The sequence below is a fragment of the Dromiciops gliroides genome, chromosome 4 (genome assembly GCF_019393635.1).
Source record: "Dromiciops gliroides isolate mDroGli1 chromosome 4, mDroGli1.pri, whole genome shotgun sequence".
Taxonomy (NCBI): domain Eukaryota; kingdom Metazoa; phylum Chordata; class Mammalia; order Microbiotheria; family Microbiotheriidae; genus Dromiciops; species Dromiciops gliroides.
Window position 1 is genome coordinate 381,752,137 of NC_057864.1, and position 23,096 is coordinate 381,775,232.

At 37.7% G+C, this 23,096-nt stretch overlaps 1 protein-coding gene across 9 annotated transcripts in view; it reads right to left on the reverse strand.

Moving 5' to 3' along the window:
* The window catches only part of HIVEP2 (HIVEP zinc finger 2), a 284,997-nt gene extending 262,708 nt beyond the window's left edge, over positions 1-22,289 (reverse strand). For 6 of the 9 annotated variants that reach the window (XM_043999699.1, XM_043999695.1, XM_043999693.1 and 3 more), the window contains exon 1: positions 22,017-22,289. The gene's annotated coding sequence lies outside the window, so the exon portion shown is untranslated. Of the gene's footprint in view, positions 1-21,600; positions 21,681-22,016 lie in introns of those variants that run through there. The other 3 variants (XM_043999697.1, XM_043999700.1, XM_043999703.1) reach the window with 3 other exon arrangements.
* Positions 22,290-23,096: the final 807 nt, after the last annotated feature.

The following is a 23,096-nucleotide window of genomic DNA, read 5'->3' on the forward strand; positions in this document are numbered from 1 at the left end:
ATAATTGCAAATTATTTTGAAGAAGAATAACATTATACAAGTTAGCAAGGTAGCTCAGTGGATAGAGCGGTGGGCCTGGAATCAGAAAGGCCAGGATTCAAATTTGACCTCAGATACTTAGTAGCTGTGTGACCCTAGGCAAGTCACTTAACCCCTGCTTACATAAAACTGGAAAAGGAAATGGCAAATCACTCCAGGATCTTTGCTAAGAATACTGGTTTATGAAGAGTTAGACACAACTCAACAACAACAAGTAGTTTTGATAGGGTCAATTTTGCTATTTCAAATCTTTTTTTTTTAAATGGGAAAGAAAGGGAGTGGCTGAGCCATGAATAAATGAATGATTGAATGAAATATATAAGCTCCTGGAGTGTGGGGATTATTTTTCATTTTGTCTTTGTATTGCCATTGTCTAATACAGTGCTTTCCACATAGTAGGCACCTAATAGATGCTTGCTAAATTGAAAAGAGTAAAGGAATAGACATCAGCCCTAGAAAAAATTGTGAAGTAGGTTATTTTTGGCTTAGGTAACCCCAGCATTGCTTTTAAACATCTAAAAAACTCCCCCCTTCAACAACCCCATCCTGACCCTACTTAGCATCAATTTGGCTCACCAATTTGAAAAGATTATTTAGTCCAGTTCTCAGCTTCCTTCTCAAATTAACTGATCTGTATCATATTCACTTTGAGCAATACTCTTCTTTCTGCTAATTTGATAAACTTGCCCTGTGCTAATGTGATAATGAATTTTTGTTTTACCCCACCCAGATGATATATCTGCATTTCAACATGAGCTTTCCAAAGATAATACCATATCCCAAAACAAAATCAGGAACACAGCTCCTTTCCACATCTGGTAAAGTCAGATGCTGTTGAGAATATCTATGTGTATTATACATATGTTTATAAAATATAGACACTTATATATAGACACATATATGTATGTGGATATACACACACACATGTATGTGTGTGTGCGTGTGTGTGTGTATGTATAGCAGGAGCTGCTAAATGGTGCAGTGGACAGAATGCTATGCCTGGAATTGGGGAAACCTCATCTTCCTGAGTTCAAATCTGGCCTCAGACACTTACTAGCTGTGTGACCTTGGACAGGTTATTTAACCCTGTTTGCTTCCATTCCTCATCTATAAAATAAGCTGGAGAAGGAAATGGCAAACCACTCTAAAATCTTTGCCAATAAAAACCCAAGGGACAAAAAAAAAAAAAGTCCATGGAGTCACATAGAGTCAGACACAACTGAATGACTCAACAACAAAACTTCCTGACTCCAGGCCCAGCACTCCATCTACTCCACCAACTGCTCCCCTTTATTCTAGAGTATGGGATAAAATGTAAACTTATTAGTCTGGCACTCAAGCAAGGTCCTCCACAATCTAGCACCAACTTACATTTCCAACCTTATTTAACTTGAATCCCCTCTCACAAGCAACATCCCACTAATGTGGGACCTACCCCTTGTCCAAATATACCGAATGTCATTCTTATCTCCACTTTTAAGAATCATTATCTTCCTTCAAGGCTCAGCTCAGGTGCTTCCTCCTCTGTGTAGTCTTCTTAGATTTCCTGAGCTACCCGTGTCCTCTCCCTCCTCAAATTACTTTGCATTTAACTTATCTGAGTTGCTAGATTCTAGTACTTTGTGTTATCTTTCTAATAAGTAAAGAGGTCAGATGATCAGAAGATTTCTGCTTGGAAGGGACTCCCGAGATGATCTGGTTCAACCCCCTCGTTTTACAGATGAGGAAACAGGCCCAGGAATCAAAAGGTAGTGAGTCACAGAGCAGAGGCATGCTGTGCTGATTTTAAAACACAAATCAGTAAGAATTCTAACAGAATAAAAATTATTGCCCCCTCCCCAGCTGAAAACTTATCCCTGAACACCTTGGAAATCTGAGCAGATGTGTCAAAATAAGCATAACTGGATAGAGTATCATAAGCAGATGAAATACAGATTGTAAACAGTAGCCAAATGATGTCATAAGAATTACATATTTACATCAGAGGGTAAATGTTAAACCACATATTAAAAAAGGTGAACAATAATGCATTTTAGTATAACACCATCAACTACATTATAAGATTCTCTGTGTGTAAGTGTGTGTGTGTAAAATGTTAAAATTTATGACATGCTGTTATCATTGGATATAAAATCATATCAATTCCCTATTCAATAAATGCCACTCATTCCCAGTTACCTCTAAAATCAAGTATAAACTCTTCTACTTGGATCAAAAGCTCTTTACAGGTGCAGCTAGGTGGCACAGTGGATAAAGCACCAACCCTGGATTCAGGAGGACTTGAGTTTAAATCTGACCTCAGGCACTTAACACTTACTAGCTGTGTGACCCTGGGCAAGTCACTTAATCCTCATTGCCCTACTAGATAGATAATAGATACATAGATAGATACATAGATACATGATGAATGAATGAATGAATTAATTAATTAATTAATTAAGCTCTTTGCAACTTGACCTCCACCTACCTTTCCTTTTACTCCCTTTTCACAATCAACAATCCACCTAAACTGCCTTTCTTACTATTCCTCACACACTCTATTCTGTCTCCTGCCTTTTTACCTTCCACTAGTTGTGCACAATAACTGAAAAGGACTCTATCCTCATCCCTCCCTCTTAGAATACCAATTATCTTTCCTTAAGCTTAATAAGATTTACTAACAATAGAAGATTTTCTAACAATAACAAACAGAGAAAGTAGGTGGCTCAGTGGATAGAGTGCCAGACCTAGAGTCAAGAAGACCTGAGTTCAAATCTGGCCTCAGACACTTACCAGCTGTGTAACTCTGGACAAGTCACTTAATCCTGTTTGATTCTGTTTCCTAATCTGTAAAATGAGCTGGAGAAAGCAATGGCTAAGCACTCTAGTATCTTTTCCAAGAAAACCAGGTCACAAAGGGTAGACAAGACTAAAATTTCTGAATAAGAGCAAAAACAAATTCACCAATCAGTTACTAAGACTCTATTATGTGAAAAGCACTGTTAGGCATTGAACATAAACAGGGCAAAAAAACCAAAATTACATAGGTCCTGTTCTCCAAGACTTTACAATCTAGGTGAAGGGGGGATGCCACAAGTACACAAATAACTTAATACAAGGTATAACTCAACAGAAAGAGCTAGATGGCTCAGTGGCTAGAGTGCCAGGCCTGGAGTCAGGAGAATCTGAGTTCAAATCTGGCCTCAGACACTTAATACCTGTGTAACCCTTAGCAAATCATATATTTCTGTTTGCCTCCGTTTCCTTATCTATAAAATGAGCTGGAGAAGGAAGTAGCAAGCTACTCTAGTATCTTTGCCAAGAAAATCCCAAATGGGTTCACAAAGAGTTGCACATGACCAAAATGATTGAATGACAATAAACAATTAAAACAAATTCTCTTGTTACATATGGCATTTATTAATGAAACATGTTCATATCATTAAATTAAACCTCAATATTGTTTCTTCGGGTTTTTTTATTAGGAATATCCATCAATCACCGCTATTTTTTCCATTAAATCATGTTTTGTTGGTTTATAGTTAATCATTTTAAATTTCAAATGGCTGCCTAAGGTACCTAAAGATTTAGCTCAAAGCTCTGGCTCACTAATATATACTAAATGGTTGATAATTATACTTGGTGAGGACTAACTCAAATTATGTCATACTAAGTCACTGTCCTTACACTATTATCATGTAATAATAGTGTCCTAAATTAGTGGTGTCAAACTGAAATAGAAACAGAACCCTTGGGCCTCATAATGACTTAGAAAATGATAAATTAGCATTATCTTCATTTAATCTGATTTAGACACACTCCAGAGTTCTGTTATCTACTGTGACTACAACACCTCTGTCCACTGTTCTTAAAATAATATTTTATAATTTTCCACTATTATTGTCCAAAAGACAATAATAAAGTCTTATAAATTAGTATAGGTCCTGGGTTAAAATAAAGTTACATTGTGAATCAACAAGTTTCAAGCAAGAAATAAATGAATAAAATGGAAAATTTGAATAAGTTAATAAAATTCTACTCTTCCTGGTTACTGACACTCATTGCTCTCAAAGGCATCATCATTATCATGCCAGTTAAGTATGGGAAGAGCCTGTGAATTGAGGGAAAAAAAATGTTTCACTGGGTAATAGATTTTTTGGAACTCCTCCCCACAGCTGCAGGAATAGTTTAAAAGATGAGGCAACTCCATAGGCTGAGAGTAGTGTCATGTTTGGCTCTCCATAGTTAGAAATACATTACGAGAGTTCATGATGACAACCAAGTAGAACATGTGTTCACCTCATTTAATGGAAAATAATGACATGGATTTGGATTTAAAGTTTCCCAAGATGTTATAAAACAGGACTAATATTTCCCATGCTGTTACTGGACAATATTATAATAACTCTTTAAGTACTTCAATGCTTAGACACTATGTGGTTCCTTCATGGGTATTCCCCCTACCAATCCTAATGAGTTCCTCTACAACTTGATAAATGATCTTCAGGGATTACTATATCCAAAAGATTCATGATAGAATCAGAGTTGGAAGGCACCTTAGAAGCCACCCAAATCAATCCCCTTATTTTATAGACAAGGAAACTGGGGTTTAGAGAGGTTAAGAGATTTACTCAGAGTGACATAGCTAGGAAGTGCCTGAGATACAATTTGAACCCAATCTTGGAATCTTCCTGACTAAAAGTCCACTACATCAATGCTGTCTCTTAAAGCCAACCTGATGATGAGTATATTCAAACTTAACAACAACTATATAGTCCTATACTTGAATCTTTTCTAGCTTAGAAAAATCTGCCAGTTAGAACTCTGCTGACATATCCTTGGATCACTACTGTGCCAGAATGGAATAGCAAAGGAGAACATCAGTGATGCAACTGTTTAAATGGTGAATTTTAAAACTTCCTTGCTAACTATTATCTGGTGTATGAGACAGCCTGCTTTACATTTGCATTGTGATAGAAATAATGGATTGGCTACCAATTAACAAGCCTATCACACTTAATTAAGTGCCTACTATATGGGCAGGCATTATGAGAGGTGCTTAAGATACCAATAAAAAAGCAAAACTGTGCCTGCACTCAATGATTCTACCCACATATTTCCTAAATATGAATCCGTGTGATGGCCAGGCTGTCCCTAATATCTTCCTTATATTTTCAGTGGCCTTTGACAAAAGGAGTAATGAGGTATAGTTGTATAGTTTCACAATATGACGGGATAAAGAACGTAGACAAATAGCCTTTATGAGTGGGTCAAAATGGGTAATATCTTCTTTTACCAAGGGACCTTTGACCTTTGATTTGTCATATTTCATATAATTAGTATATATATAGGAAGTTGGACCCAAGGAAAAGAAATAATAACCAAATCATCCAGATACTCTTCTTTCTCAGTTCCACATCTTACTTTTGTCCCATATAGTAAGGCTGAATTATTCCTACATACCCAATATTTTTACAAGACAGAAACTCAGTTCAAAACCATATGGAAGGGGGCAGCTAGGTAGCACAGTGGATAAAGCACCGACCCTGGATCCAGGAGGACCTGCGTTCAAATCTGGCCTCAGATACTTGACACTTACTATCTGTGTGACTCTGGGTAAGTCACTTAACCCTCATTGCCCCACAAAAAGAAAAAAAGAAAAAACAAATGGAAAATACTCAACAGAATAAAGAGAAGTATTGAAAGAGAAAGAGCCATTTAAAGGAATAGAGGCAGGAATGGATTATGTAAGAACCTTTTATGAAAAGTATCAAATCCACCAATTACTAGTGTGCTTCACAATCTTTGCCTCTAGTGAGATTCATTTCTACTTCAGTATTTTCAAAACAAGTCTTTTTGTTGTTGTTTGTTTTCTTATAGGTTGTATGAGAAATTCTAACCTTTTCTCTATTAAGAAGACTTCAGTACAAATTACCCATGCCTTTCTAGATCATTTCAAGGCTTAGGTAACTACCAAATTCTATAGGTGGAAACTGCAAAAATGTTGGAAACTATAAGCAGAACTGAATGCTATGAATTCTCTCATGCAGGAATATATAACCCCAGAAGAATCATGGTCAAAACTCTCTGTAACCTATCTTTCAGCCTTCAGATAAAATCCAAGATGCCAGTGGATGGAATTTTGCTTACCTAGGACTACATTTAACAGGCTATCTCTCTTTTTATGCCTCTTTCTATATTTAATACTCAATAAAGACTAAATAATCACAAGTGCATAAATGACAGCTAAATATATTATCTAAATGTCAATGTTCCCATGTGCATTAGAGAAAATTTAAATTGAAATGAAACACATAAATTGATTATGTTACAGCCCTACACCTACTATATGGCAGGCACTATGATAGGTGCTGAATATACAAATGAAAAAGCGCACACATAAGGATCCTTCTCCCAGGACAGAAACTAAAGATACTCCTAGAGTAAGTTTAAAATGATATATAGAGAGGGGGCAGCTAGGTGGCGCTATGGATAACACACCGGCCCTGGATTCAGGAGGACCTGAGTTCAAATTCGAGCTCAGACACTTGACACTTACTAGCTGTGTGACCTTGGACAAGTCACTTAACCCTCATTGCCACACCAAAAAAAAAAAAACCCAACAACAACAACCAAAAAACACAAAACAAAACCAAAGGATATAGAGAGAGCATTTCCCCAAAGCTAACACAGAAACTTTCAAGAAGTTATGACTAGCTTGATTAATACAGGCTCACACCTACAGTTCCCATCAAATAAGAATCATTTTCCTCCTCTTCATCAAAGGTTAACTGTTCTAAGAAATGTATGTCCATTCAAATCCTCACCATGCTCATTATTAATAAATCATGAAATATTTATGCCATCCTCAATCTGTACTGCTAGACTGCACTCCCTGGGGAGTAGTGGCTTTTCTTATAGATACTGCATTCCCATATCTACATTAAAAGTGTATTTGTATGGCACCTTTTGTCATTCATTTTGATTTGCCATTATTTACATAAAAGTCATTTTCAAAAGGTTCCATATAACCCAAGAAACTTCCCAAAAAGCTATGTTATGAATTATCAGACAACAAAAAATTAGGCAAATCTCAATTTTTAATAAGATGGAGGCCATTATCAATTCTAGACTTATTATAATGTATGGCTTATGTCTACATGGTCCTAAAGATAGGTTGTATGTGTGTCTGCATGTATATAAAAAATTGTTCAGAACTGAATTTAACATTAGGCCAACTTGGTCTGGAAAAATGACCAACAGTGAAAAAGGATATAACTTTATCTCCACGCATTCTCTACCTCCTGACAGTGTTTACTTTTCCCAATAATAAAAACAATAATAATTAATAATAATAATATCCCATTAAAACCCATATCTTTTAAGCAGGAATTCAAATACACAGGTGTTATAATATTTAAAATATTTTATTATATTATTTTATATAAACATTTTCATAATCCATTTTTATTGCTTTATTTTCTTTAAGAGTTCATTAAAAATGTATAAAATGGACAGCTCCAGGGGCTGACATTTTCCATATGATTTGCACCTGCTGACTTTACAACCCAGCATTTCATTTTTTCCCAAGTTTTATTGATGCCTTCAGTGCCCATGGTCTTTCAAATTTATACTGGGGTGTGGGTGGGGCTGGGGGGGGGGGTTCTGGTATACCTTTCAATAGAAATCAAGCTGAAATTGTTCTCTGAAGAGATGGATGGAAAATTGGGTGAAAATCTACAAATATGTGAAAGATTCTCATAAGAGCACAACTTTAGACCCGAAAGAAAACTTACAGGCAAGTGGGTGGTGCAATAGATACAGTGCTGGACCTAGAGTCAGAAAGACCCAAATTCAAATCTGACCTCAGACATTTACTACTAGTGGTATAACCCTAAGAAAGTCATTTAAGCTCTGTCTGACTTGGTCTCCTCATATGTAAAGTGGAAATAATAATAACAATAGCACCTACCTCCCAAAGCTGTTTTGAGGATCAAATGAGCTATTATTTGTAAAGTGTTTTACAAATCTTAAAAGTGCTATATAAGTTTTACCTACATGTTTTAAGATCATTACATTCAAATATACAATATATTGACATCCAATCTAAGCTCCTCATTTTACAGATGAAGAAACTGAAGCTTTGGGAACTCATATAACTTGTCAAAATTTGAACTGGAACCCTCAAACTCCAAATCTCTTGCTCCACTAACACAAATTCCAAAGCAGCAAACTGTTTCTCTAGTAAAAGAAAATCTATACATTCTATATAGTTCCAAAGAAGAAAGATAATTGGGGCAGCTAGGTGGCACAGTGGATAAAGCACTAGCCCTGGATTCAGGAGGACCTGAGTTCAAATCTATCCTCAGACATTTGACACTTACTAGCTGTGTGACCCTGGGCAAGTCACTTAACCCTCACTGTCTTGCCAAAAAAAAGAAAAAGAAAAAAGAGAGAGAGATAATTAATTGATCCAACAAAACCTTATAAGTGAGTAGAATCATCTTTGCAGAACATTTTTTACATGATAATAGTATAAGAGCAATGACATAGTATGACATAATTTGAGTTAGTCCTCACCAAGTATAATTATCAGCCATTCAGTATATATCAGTGAGCCAGAACATCTTGCCCATTCTACATTACAAACATTATATTGCTTACATCTAATTCCATTCTCTCTATCCCCAATGCCACCAGACCCTCTTTAACTCTTATGGGGACTATAACAGTAGTCTCCTAACTAGTCTTACATTCTCCACTCTCTACAAACCAGAGTCCAGTCTTCAGACAGATATAAACACAGAGAACTGATCATGTCGTCACTCCTTCTCAAAGACCGTCACGGGCTTCCTTTTGTAAATATCAAACTTTATGCTGGCATTTAAGACCCTCCAGTCTAGCACTTTATGTCACACTACTCCCTTCCATATGTGACAACCTCAGATAAATATGCCCTCTGTCATCTTGTCACCATTATTTTGCTTATTCTGTTCTCTATATCCAGAATGTTCCACTTCATAATCTCCTGATCTCTATCTATTGAAATCCTATCTACCTTTCAAAGTCCAGTTCAAATGTCATCTCATAAATGAAGCTTCCTCAATATTCCTAGTCAATAATGTTCAATCCTTCTTCCCTCAAATGCCACGTAGCACTGGGTTTGTGTGTTACTAAAGTACTCATCATGTATCATTTTGTATTTCAGGTATTGTTTATGTGTCACTGACTACAGGTCTGTGAGAAAAGTGACTTTCATTAAATTTTTATATTTCTTCCAGTGCTTTGCACAGTGCTCTACATAAAGTAGGCCAATTAATAAAGTATTAAAAATTTATTGAAGTTAATTCCACATGACCTCCAATGTCCTCTGTCCTATCCCCTTTCCACATGTCAATATTGCTGTGTGAGGCCATATCTGTTTTGTTGAATAAATGAATCACTATACATGTGAGCAGGTTGGTTTAACTGGGCACTGAAAGGCTCCTTAACTCTCTGATTTGCAAAAGTAACATTCACTAAATTGCTACTCCAGTACCCTTAATTGTACCTTGGTGGCCAAAAAAAAAATGAATATTCCTTTTGAAATGATTAATTGGCATTGGCAGAATGGTGGCAGAAAGAGTAGACTGAGCCTGGAGAATTTGAGTGGAATCCCTATCCTAACACTTTCTAGCTGCATGACCATGGAAAAGAATGCAGTTCAAATTACTAAAATTAACTACCTTGAAGGGTAGTTTAAGTCTGTAAATCTTAAAGTTTAAAAAGTAAAGTTTAAGGTCTGTAAATCTTTTTTTTTTTTTGCAGGTCAATGAGGGTTAAGTGACTTGCCCAAAGTCACACAGCTAGTGTCAAGTGTCTGAGTCTGGATTTGAACTCAGGTCCTCCTGAATCCAGCGCCAGTGCTTTATCCACTGCGCCACCTAGCTGCCCCCAGGTCTGTAAATCTTAAAGCACCATATAAATGTGAGTTGTTATTTATCAGTTCAGTCACAGGATATGCCAAATTAGGGGAGAGGAGGCAGGGAATGTATTCAAGACAGATTAAATTGAACAAAAGAATACAAGATCAAAAGGATATTCCCAAAGTGCTTCTGAACATTCCCAAAATTGAGAGGATTATAGATGAGGACTAGAAGGAGCCTTCAAGGTCATTTACACCAAATACTTCATTCTACAGGTGAATAAACTGAGGCCTAGGGACACTAAGTGACTTGCCCAAGGTCACGCAGTTAGTAAGTAACAGAGCCTGGATTAGAACCCCAATCCCCTAACTCCAAATCTTGTTCCATTACACCAAAATTAATCCCATACACCCCTCCTTTTTTAGAATCAATGTTACCAGAATCAAACATAATGAAACTTGGTTTCACATGCAGCTAACTCTGTTGCAGAAGAAAGCTTGGAAACTATGGTTATAGAAATGGTTCATATAATGTCAGATGTATTCAATGTGTTGATTGACTTTCCTTAATTGCTTTTTTTTCTTTTTAAAAATCTGTATTACGTGGGAAACCTCACTGGGTAGGGGGCAGGGGCAGATACATTTGGAAATTAATGTGACAGAAAAACAAAAAGCATCCATAGAAAGAATACAATGGTTTCCTAAGGGCATTCCAAATTGCAAAGTTTCCATGTTATAACTGAACAATTATTAATATTGCCATACCAGACCATATACTTTCTGTTGGATGGATGGATAGATGGATAAATGAATGAATGAATGAATGAATGAATGAATGAATGAATGAATGAATGAACAAGTTAAACAATACATGTTAAATCAGATATTTTGAAACTATCTTAATTTTCTGTTATTTGTAAAGTAGATGGAGTATTTAACATCCTTTTGTTATTGCCATGTATTTGGTTGTATAGTCTAGAACTAAAAGAAGTTTGGTCCTTAGTAGCATGTTACTTACTTCTGTACTAGAAGATGCAAGATTTTTCCAATGTAGTACCTAAATTAGCAAGATGGCAACACTTTTATAACTTGGTAGATTATCTGTGGTCAGAAAAGTTAATTGACCTCTGGCCAACCAGAGGAATCTTTCTGAATTTAGCTAAACTGGTCCTTGGATGACAGGCATACAATCTTTTGGCAGGTCTGTATTCAAAGTCTAGGACCTGCCAGAGTTTGTGTAATAAAACGTAAGCATGGCAGAAGAGATAAAATGATGCACTAGAAGTTAGGAATGCCTGGGTTCACACTCTGCCTTAGACACTTACTGACTCTGTGATTATGGGCAATATCTCTTCTGAGTCTCAGGTTCGACTCCATAAAATGGGGATGATAATGGCACCTGCAGCCAGGATTACTCTGAAGAACAGATGAGACAAGGCATAAAGCACATGACAAACCTTAAAGTCCTATATAAATGTGAATTATTGGCACAGCTTCAAGAACCCTGGGTTACCTTCATTCCATAATGAAGTCTCAGAGGATGACTTTAGTGGATAAGTAACATATTCCCAATAGTTAATTACTCTGGAAATTCCATCCAACAAGCATTTATTAATCACCTACTATATGCAAGGCCCTACTCTGAAAATGTATCCCTGAGGATGCAAATATAAAATTTTTTAAATGCTAGCAATCAATAACACCACCATTGCTAACTTCAGCATGTTTTGTATTCATTCTTCATAATTGCTCCCTTCCCTTCTCATCAGCTAGGAAAATTGCAAAGGAAAAAAAAAAGGCGGCTAGCTAATTTCATCAAGCTTATTTGCTCTGACCATAAAAAGTTTTCCAGATCTGATATTAATATCTGTTGTGGTTATTTGCTGTCCCTATCAGATTCACTATTACTAAACTCCTACCAAAAAAAAAAAAGACCCCAAATCAACAATGACTGTGAATTCAAAGAATTTTAAATGTACATTTCCTTATTAAGCAATTAAATAGCATGTCCATTAGAAAGACTGGGAATTTTTTTTAAAAGAAATTTTTGCTTAAGAACACAATGATAATAAATGCCTTGAATGTAATCAGTCTATTTCCATACCCAAAAGTGGGTATGATTCTCTTAATGTTTTGGTTCTACATGGGCAATGCTGATGCACACTGATTTCATATTTGTGAAATGTAACTTCAAGATTTATATTTGCTGAACACTTTTCCCCCAGAAAACAGTAATATATGTCTTAATAAAATATATTAATAGCAGCCAATTGTTTTGAAAGAACACTGCTAATGCTTTTCATAAGTGCATTGTTTTATATTGGACTTCTTTAAGGAAGCAAATCATTCTTAATTCATAGTATTACTTGACACACTGAAAACAAGAAGTCTTCAAGTTTCATCAGTAAATCATTGTACTATCCCTGAAGGGTATTATAAACAAAATTCCATTTTTCAGATGAAGAAATAAAAAAATATAAGAGAGGCAAAAACCATTAAAAAATGTATAATGGCTCGCTCACTCCTAAAAAGAGAAATGAGAGTGAACCTCCCACTCTATTTGCAGTGGTTGGGGGACCCCAGATGTGAAATATCGCACATAAAGGCAGACCTGGTTGATATGTTAGTTAGTTTTGCTGAACTGCTTGTTGTGGTTGTTTTAATTTTTCTTTTTATTTCTTGTTCTTTGTTATAAGGGACGGCTTTCTGGAAGAGTGAAAGGGGAGGGATATATCTGGAGTATGGATGCTATTCAAACCCATTCCACTTCTTTCAGCAATGTTACTTTATTATCTGAGAGCAGTGAGCTCCAGACACGATGACACTGCTTTCCCCAATCAGGACATCTTGCCAAAAAAATGTATAGAGGTCATGGTTCTGTCAATACAGGAAGAGAAAGCAACTAATTCAACACTTCAGGTGACCACTATAGACACCCAGCCTCTATAATTCAGAACCATGAGTACATATTTTAGACACAATTTTCTTGATTGGACATCCACAGTGATGGAATTAACAAGAGAATTAAACTGGCTTTGAGGTGTAGAAACACAGCTTATTTATGGCAAATATTCAATAAAACAAATTTGGATCCTTTGCATGAAAATGTTTCTAGTAGCTCTACTATGAGATGCTATAGGTCAAATTTTTTCTATCATTGAAAATGTCATGCATCCCTGTAATGTTTAATCAAATCTTTACGTTTAGAATATTTTTAGACTCTTATGCCCATCTCTTCATCCCTCAAAAGATAATTGCAATACCTCCTCAAATTTGAATCCTTTATCTTTCCATAGTGATTGGACACCTCTACATGGATTCCTGTGGTGATGAATTTAAGGCAAAAAACTATTACCTAATTAAGGAAAAATGCTTCTTAGAAATAATTTTTCTAAATAAATATGGAAACTGTGTTTTATTTTTTAATAGGTTTTCCAAGTTGACAACTAACTAATAAAAATGTTTAGCTCTTCCTTATAATATCACAGTTGAAGAATATAACAGTCATAAGTTCTCTAACTGCAAAATACAGTTCATATCAAAAACATGCATCACAACATAAGTATTTAAAATGTCATAATTTTCAGATCGATTAAGAATGCATAAAATAATTTCAACCTAATAATCGTATTTAATCAGCTAAAATCAATCTTTCCTATTGATGACCTTGCTAGCTATACATCTTCCAAAAGAATTTTTAAAACTGCGATTCACTTCAATCTTTTAATGAACTTCCATTCAAATTACTTCCATTCAAATGAACAATCCTATAATATTCCTCATATAGAATTTGACATACCCATTATTTTAAAAGAAATACTTTTGCCACCATTATGAGAATTACTCTTACATCTTAAATAGTAGTTGTTTGCACTTAGACTTTTAGCACCTGTTGAAAAACAACTTTGGAAAAATTGAAGGTATTTTAGCCAAAGTAAATATAAATTATGGTATGTCTACCTTTACCTACTACCTAGCTTCAAAAGCACATTTTTGTTGAGCTTTTGAAATCAAGTGAATCTTCAACAATGTAACGATAGCCTCACTGAATCTGCCACTTTCTTTTTCAGAAAAATATAAAATGAAGCCACTAGGTAAATCACTGCCAAGTAAAGCATTCTTATTTCACAGTTCTACACTTGACCATTTATTTTATTTGGGGTGGGGTGGGGCAATGAGGGTTAAGTGACTTGTCCAGGGTCACACAGCTAATAAGTGTTAAGTGACTGAGGTCACATTTGAACTCAGGTCCTCCTGAATCTAGGGCAGGTGCTTTATCCACTTCGACACCTAGCTGCACCCCCCCCCAGACCATTTATTGAGTGTAGACATGATTTTGCACATTCAGGTAATGACTAAAAGGTTTTAATTTGTATTGCCCTTAATATAATTACATTTCTATTCCTTAAACTTTTTCACAAATAGATGGTGAGTGGTTAAATCTATTTCTATCCCAGAAATAATTTTATATTTAAATGTTTGACAATTAAAATGAGCTATTTTCTGTGTATATTTTCTGGAGTAGTACATTTCCTGGATGCTAAAGTTATTAACTCTTGTGTTTGTTGTTGGGTTTTTTGGGTTGTGTGTGTGTGTGTGTGTGTGTGTGCGCGCGCGCGCGCGCGTACGTGTGTATGTTGTGGGGCAATGAGGGTTAAGTGACTTGCCCAGGGTCACACAGCTAGTAAATTGTTGTTGTTTTTTAACAACACTTCACAGGGGGGGGGGGGGGAGTTTAGGAAAATCAATCATGATAACACTGAATGTTGAATTTGGCCTCACATTTTGACCAAGTTTACCACAGGATTTTGCCATTCTTTGTTAAATGTTATGGGTTGGTCCACTCACAGAAGTGTAAGAATTCCCATGTGCCTTGAATGGTAGATTACATACAACAAGAGATTAATGACTATTGAATGAATGGGAATATAATAAACTAAATTAAATATCTAATAATACATAATGAAACAGATTAAAAATCAAAATTAAACTTTTCCCAAAAATGCAATGATTATGCTCATGTAACACATTATCATTTTTCACTTGTGAAGTTATTTCTTCCCTTTTTCTGACATCATACCGTATTCTTCTATGGCTGTGTCTAAGAGACCATATCTCGATGAAAAATGAAAATCAATCACTCAAAAAGCATTTGAGTGCCTTCTATGTGCCAGGAACTGTGGGATACAGAGATAAAAGTGGAACAATTTCTGACCTTAAAGAACTGACGATCTAGCCTGGATAAGACAATAAGTACATATATAGGTTCTTAAGAAATCTATACGAGGTAAGAATAACACTAGCATCTGGGGAAAAGGAGTCAGGAAAGGTTCATATAGAAGGTGGATTTTGAGCTAAGATGTGAAGGAAACTAGAAATTCTAAGAGGTGGCGAGAAAAAAGGAGAGTACCTTCCAGGGATAGAGGACAGCAAAGTCACAGAGAGAGGAGATGGAGGGTCTGGTATAAGGAGTAGTAAAAAGGAGAGAGAAGGAGGTGAGGAGAAGAGAGGAGGGGAGGAAAGGGAGTAGAAGGAAGACAAGGGAGAAAGATCATGCAAAGGAGACCAAGGAATAGTCAGACAAGAAGGAGAACTGAGGGGGAGAAGTATCACAAAAACCCAAAGAGAAAAGATAGCTCCAAAAATCTTGTTGTTTTACATTATGCAGGCAAAGATATATCTAGAAATTGGTATTTTTTAAAATATTCATAGAGATTTTTTGGCAACAAAGAATTCACTATTGACCTCTTTTACTGGTATGCTGCACCTGAATGTTGGTCACTATATACTTAATTTTTATAGCCAATCTAGACAGAGACCAAAATTTTAATCTTTTTTTACTTGTCATTTCTTCCAAACTTGGCCCGCAAACAATGCTCCTCTTCTAGCCAAGCCTACGTCAGTGCTCTCAGAGATCTCAGAGACCAGAGCTGCAGAGCTCCAGCTATTTGGTGATGGCAGTGGCAAGCTGCAGGCTAAATATAGAGTAACTTAGGCTCCTCCACCTCCAAAGCCCTCCTACATTACTTCCTCTCCAGTGGCATAATTAAGCCAGAGTGAGTACACCATCTGTCCTGGGATATACTACAGATCAAAGATGTTGGATCAAGTGCTTCTTGACCCTAAAACGAGCTCCTCTTGTGACCCAGAAGTGATGGATCATGCTTCAAGTTCAACAATCCTCCCTGCTGCCCATGACTACTTGCCTCTCCCAACATGACCCCATCTGACACTCCCCAACATGACCATCCCCTCCTCCCATATACACACTCACTAAACTCATTCAATTTGACTACTTATCCTCAAGAATATAATTGTTTGGAACCTGTTCTGGACCTTGGAACCTACTGATGGTTGTACCTAATTCTGATCTTTTCTTTTTAAAATCTGCTGCAACAACTGATGCCTAAGATTATGAAGCACTGAAAAAATACTTGGTGGTCAAATACTTTGGTGGTTCAATTCAGTTAAACCAGTCAACTACAACTAAGTCCCTACCACACGCAGTGCATTGTGCTAGGTGATCCAGGTCAACAAATGGAAAGAGGTGTATAATCCTTGCTTTCAAGGAGATTATAATCTAATGGTTCACTAAATAATTGTCAACTCTCACTTTCGGTTTGGATCCTTAAACAGAGTTGCTAAATTTTAACTGAATTGGACAATAGATCAGATAAAGTATATTTTCAAGAGCCTCCAGGGTAGGATGCATGCCAAATTGTTAACTTATTAATTTACAACCCAAATCAATCAAGAATAAAATCCTAGACTATATAAATACAATTATGAGATGTTTATGCTAGACTTGCTTATATCAAGACGGGCGCACATCTAATCTCAGAGAAGACAAAGATACAATAAGACCAAACTGTTCTCCTTTCCCTAGAGATCATAAGATCCTAGATATTTCAAATATCTATTTCTAAAGCACTCTGAGTTTTACAAAGCATTTTTCTCACAACTCAGTGAGGAAGACAGGGAGTACAAATATTGTAATCTTCATTTATGAGTAAGGAAACTGATACTTAGGGAACATAAATGACTTGTCCAAGTCCACACAGCTAGAATGCATGTGAGGGGGCAGCTGGATGGCACAGTGGATAAATCACCGGCCCTGAATGCAGAAGGACCTGAGTTCAAATCTGACCTCAGACCCTTGACACTTTCTAGCTGTGTGACCCTGGACAAGTCACTTAACCCTCATTGCCCCACCAAAAAATAAAAAATAAAAATAAAAATTTAGAATGCATGTGAGGTAAGATTTGAATTCTGGCTTCCTGACCCCAGGTCCAAAATTCATTCCACAGAACTATCTCTCAAATATTCAACCAATGTGATTTATGACATGATAATAGATAAAGGTATGCTACAAATAATTAAGAATTATTTAACATCAATAAATAAAAATGTTCAAATTTCATTTCCTCTTAGCATGGCTAGTAAATCTGGAAGAAAAACAATCATTTTAATCACAGAAAGCGACAAGCCTGATCAAGTATTTGGAACCTTGTCAGGATCATATTTGACCTCCTTAAAATAACCACACCTTGCATTTTCTCAGTTTAACTTCTTCTCTTCAGATATAATATTCTTTTCAATCCTATTCAGATCCCATTCATAGTTCTTTATAGTCAAAGGGCTGCTGGTTTACATCTTTCATTTTAGTTTCTGATAACCAGAGTTTAGAGCAACTAGATGGTACAGTGGTGAGAACACCAAGCCTAGAATCAGGGGAGATTTATCTTCTTTGTAAGTTCAAATCTGGCCTCAGACACTAGCTGTGTGATTCTGGGCAAGTCACTTAACCCTGTCTGCCTCAGTTTCCTCATCTATAAAATGAGCTAGAGAAGAAAATGGCAAATCACTTAAGTACCTTTGCCAAGAAAACTCCAAATGGGGTCCCAAAGAGTGGATTACAACTGACCAACAGTCAGAGTTTTGCCTAACAACAAAATAAGATATTTATGAATACATCGGGCATGAAAAATATGTTCTTTCTGGACTGTATGGTATAAAGTTACTCAAGAATAGTAAGTAGGGTCCATTGGATCAGAGTAGAAATTTTATTCTGCTCTTTTTTCAGTGACATCAAATTTACAGCCTTCTTAACAATTTGCTATTTCAATTTATGAATTCAGGACCTAGTTGTATTTCCTTGTTGTAGTTCTCAAGTGCTGATTTAACTTGAACACCCTTTCTTTACACAGAGGACTAAAGATAGGCCTACAGTGGACTGTTGACACCTACTGAGTACCAAAATACACAAATACTATTTGTTAACAAATTTCCTAGTATACTAAAACTTAGAATGAGTTTGATGGTCATTCTTCACCATTGTTTACTGGTTGATTTTCATCCATTTCCATTTCTCAAACATAGTTATAGCAATAGGAATCATAACATTTTACCACAAAATTTTACTTCTCAAAGAATTGCCACCATTCTGCCAAGTATTGTTTTCTTGGATTATTTCAGTTTTCCCCAAAGACTTTTGCCATATAGCTTGAATTTCAACTCCCATTGTCATTGTTTGTAATTTGCGGAGAGAAAAAGATGGATATAGGGGAAAAATTTTCACATTAATTTCTGTTTAACTGAAGGTCATAAGAATTCCTACTCAAAAATGTTTTTATTTCAATTTTGAAAAGCAGTTTAGTAAGATTAGTAAGTGTATTCTTGGGCTTTATATAAGAACCCATGCTTGTAAAGGCTAATCTTGGTTGGTAACCATTGTCAAAGATTCAAACTGAATTTATTTTAGCTCTGTGTCAGGTAAGGTTATGTTTGAAGTCATATTTTTTAAAAAGTGGAAAATGCTCAGTATGCCTGTTTAACTATGAACAATGATAGAGTGCCAAGTACTCAAGCAGACACATGTACCATTATTCCATAAGGAATACCTGTATACATGTAGCCCTCTGTTTTGTTTTCATAGTAACAAGGAGGTTTGCAAACAAATCTCACATAAAGCAAGTCTGATCAATCAAAAAGAAAAACTCTTCAGGCTAATCTTTCACTGTAACTATGACTTGGTTAATTGATAATTTATACTAAATCTACTTTCATATTTCAAGTTAAACAAATATATGCAAAATACTACCCCTATTTTACATGGTATTATGTCAAAGATCTCCAGGAAACCCTAACAAGTCAAAATGAGTGATGTTTTAAATTTTCTATCCCTATCAATTCTACTATTTGCATAATCATCCCCAAATCAAATCAAAATCCTTACAATAAGTGATATATACTCAATATCACAAATTAAGCCAGCAACTTAAAATCTGAACAAATACCTTAACAGAAATATAACATGCAACTTTTTAATTTTCAGTTTTTTATGCTGACCTAAAAATTCAAGGACAAGGGAACTATTGACTGATATACCTATTCAGAAGATTCAGCATTGTAACATTGATTTTTACTGCATATCACCAATGCACATTTCTAACCTAGTGGTCAAAAAAGAATATGGCACTTGTAAAAAACCTGTTATATTAAGTTGATGCAAATGCAATATTCTGTGCATTCTTATCTCTTCCACTATAAAAATATTAATTCATGTTCTATCTAATGCCCTCCATAGTAAAATACACTGCATGATTTTGTGCAGTTAACAATGAAAAGGCAATATGTTTTTTATATATTGTTGTTGTTTTTGATAAAGCATTTTGTTTACAATCTAAACATCCTCCAAGAAAAATATATGTTGGCCTCTACTTGGTTAAAATAATCTTGTCACAACACTATACCAGGTGAAAAAAATTTATAACTTTTATTAGGGGCATATAAGCAAAACTAAATATTCAAAAAGACTTCATTTTCTAAAGGAAAAAGAAACTAAATAGAACTGAAGGAAATGTTTCTAATAAAGTTAAATGGCCTTTTCTGGGAGACTGGATCAGTGAAAATGTAATTAATATGGATCTTATTAATATTTCAAGTAATTTCTGGGCTTGATTATACAGTACAAAGAAACTACTGTACCGAAGAGAAAAATCAATAATCCCTGACTATTGTTTTTCAGTGTGTTGGGGGGCGGGGGAGGAGGAAGAATTATCCAGTGAATTATTTGGAGTCTACACTTTCCCCACTAAAAAAAGTATTAACATTTAAAAGTAAAACTGAGTTATTTTTATAATGATAGAAAAGGAAGGGGAAAATCTGTTTAAATGTTCATTACAATAAAGGTCCTGGAAATAAGTCCTTTTCATGTCCGTCTTAGGCCTAAATAACATGCAAAGAGGTAGATAAGGGTTTTTGCCATGTCAGTTATGCACACAAAAATATCTGTGTGCATTCTAAGGCATTACAGGTGTCCTAAAGTGTCTAAATGTTACTGATTTTTGGAGCTTCCTTTTGCTCTGCTCCTCATCAATCTGTACTATGAATTCCGCTACCTGTTTCCCTACATAAGAAAGTGCCTGCACCAGGGACCCTGTCTCTATTCGGCAGCCCCAGTGTTAAAAGGATGAGAGACTTGAAAGTATTCCCCATCCTCCAGCCCTATTTTCTTCAACCTCTTCGTCCCAATGCCCGCCCATTGGGGAGAGGGCTGGCTTCTGCAGTCCCTCTAGTTAGCTGCTTTCAAGTCTAGGCATAGCGTCGGGAACCACTTGAAGAATACTCTTCCCCCTCCTCCTTCTCAGGGGGCTAAGTCCTTGAAGGAGAACACCAACTGACAGCTTCTGACCTTTCCTCCCTCCATATAATTCAGTCTAGGTCTGTTGGGATAGCATTTTCTCATGTCATCTGCTTCACTCGATATGTGTTATATAATAAGAGAGACAGAGACAGACCGAGAGAGAGGAGAAAGACAGAGACAGGCAGATTCATATAAAATACAGATATCTGCGATAACCGCTGGGGTTTAGAAGCTGATCTGGAGTCTTCCTCCATTAAACACCATAAACAACACACACATATCCAAACCGAGGGAACAGTGTTTTTCTGTGTTTTGCCCCCACCTACACCAGACGTACAAGAAGGAAGGGGGGGGGGGCGGGAAGGGAGCCTAGAAGCAGCAGCCGGAGCAGCCGCGGGCAGCCGCGGACAGCCGCGGCGGCAGCAGCAGCAGCAGCAACAGCAGCAGCAACATCTGCTTTGATAAGCAGCAACCGAAGCTGCCGCGGCGGCCGAGAGCCCCTCGTTAACCCCCTTCCTGTGGCTGCAACACGTCATGGAACATTCCCGGAACGGGCCAACGTTCCACCCACTTCAGGGAACAGACATAAAGGCGCAGACACAGATCCCCACAGTGCACAGCACAAACACACATGTCCTCCTATCCCCGGTCAGAAACACACACATAAACACACATGCAAACCGCCCCCATCCTTCTCCACGCGCCCCCGTCTATCCCCTCCCCACCCCCATACTAAACCAACACTGCAGATAGTACAGAGGGAAAGGGAAAACGCTCTGCCTGAACCTTCCATCAAGTCAGCCCCCTCCTTCCTTCCTTCCTTCTTTCCTTCCTTCCTCCCTTCCTTCCTTCATTCTTTCCTTCCTTGGGAGGAGAAAGAAGTCAGTGAAATTCCAATACCAAAAACAAAAAAAAAAAGACGAAAACAAACACTAAAACACCAACACCTTTTTCTGTCTGTCCATCACACCCCCAAAAGGACCTCATCCTCCTCTGTCTCCCTTCCCCCCATACCCCCAATCTCAACTGCTACCTTGCAACGGGGACAGGCAAGCAGCAGCAGCAGCAGTAGCCGTGTGTGCGCTGTGCATGTCTCTCATTAGTAACCATGCACATTCCTCCCTCCACCTCTCCCGAGCTCCCCCCCCCCTTCCGAGAGGACATTACGCAAACCAGCCTCCCCCTAATCTGCATAGATTTACAGCCAGGGTATTCCCCACATTTCCTAACACGCCAGAGACCTTCCCCCTAGGTTCCCCCTCCCCTTAGTCTACACACACACACACACACACACACACACACACACACACACACACGCACTCCTCACCCCAAGAAACCTCAGCAAGAAGGGAGAGCTGGGGAGGGGGAAGCAGATAATATCTGTAACATAAAGTAAAATATACTAATCATAGAGATAAAAAAGAAAAACACATCTCTGAGGTGACTTACCCATCTGATGGCTAGCCTATAGTCCCCGTTTCTTTCCCAAATGATGGATACACCCTCAATGTACCCCGAGGCAGCACCCAACAACCCAAAGTATATGGATTTTTGAAAGAGAGGAAAAGACCTTGTAAGTTGCTCCAGTGCAGCCCGTAGCTTCAACGTCCAAGACACAACTTGGCAAATACTTGTGCCACAGTCAGGAAATATTTTTTTTAAAGACCCTCCTCTTCTTAAGAAAGACAGCACTCCCCCGGCGTCCCCCTTTCCTCTCCACTCCCACACCTCCCGCCCGCCTGCCTCCCCGCCTCTCTTCCGCAAGCCCCTCCGGCGGCTGTCAGCTCCTGGCCCGCTCCGAGTGACAGGGGCAGGAGGAGGGGGATACCTTGACAGGGGATCGAGGAAGGGGGATCCTCGCAGCAGCTGCTGCTGCTGCTCACCTGGAAAGTCACCGTGGAGGAAGAGGAGGAGAAGGAGGAGGAGGAGGAAGAGGAGGAGGAGGAGGAAAAACCCCCTGGTGCCCTTGTTCTTTCTGCTGCTGTGGTTGCTCCTTGCTAAGCTTGTGCGTGTTGGGGGGTGTCTGGTAGCATTTCCTTAAGGACAGAGGGAGGGAGGGAAGAGATCCCGACAGCCAAGGCTCCTCTTTCCTTTATTTATTTTCTTATACTGTACACAGAGCGACAGACATAAGGTGAAGCTGGACTTGAGAGGGAGAAGAGAGGCCAGAGCCGCAGTTTTCTGGATGAGGGAGCAGCAGCCTTTCTGATCTGTAGTCAGACAGGGTTATTCCTGGCACCGCTTCCCAGAACAGAAGTTACAAGGAGAAGTGAGAGAGGGGGAGAGGGAGCGCGGCCGAGAGAGAGAGAGAGAGAGAGAGAGAGAGAGAGAGAGAGAGAGAGAGAGAGAGAGAGAGAGAGAGAGAGAGAGAGAGAGAGAGGAAAGCTCGGCCAGCGACGTCATCGGATCCCCCAGCGCGTCCCAGGGTGAGAGGCTGAACCAGAAAAACCAGTCTGGAGAATGAGAAAAAGAGAGGGAAATGCACTGTGTACAGAGCAGACGGGAGGGGGAGGGAAGAGGGAACAGAGG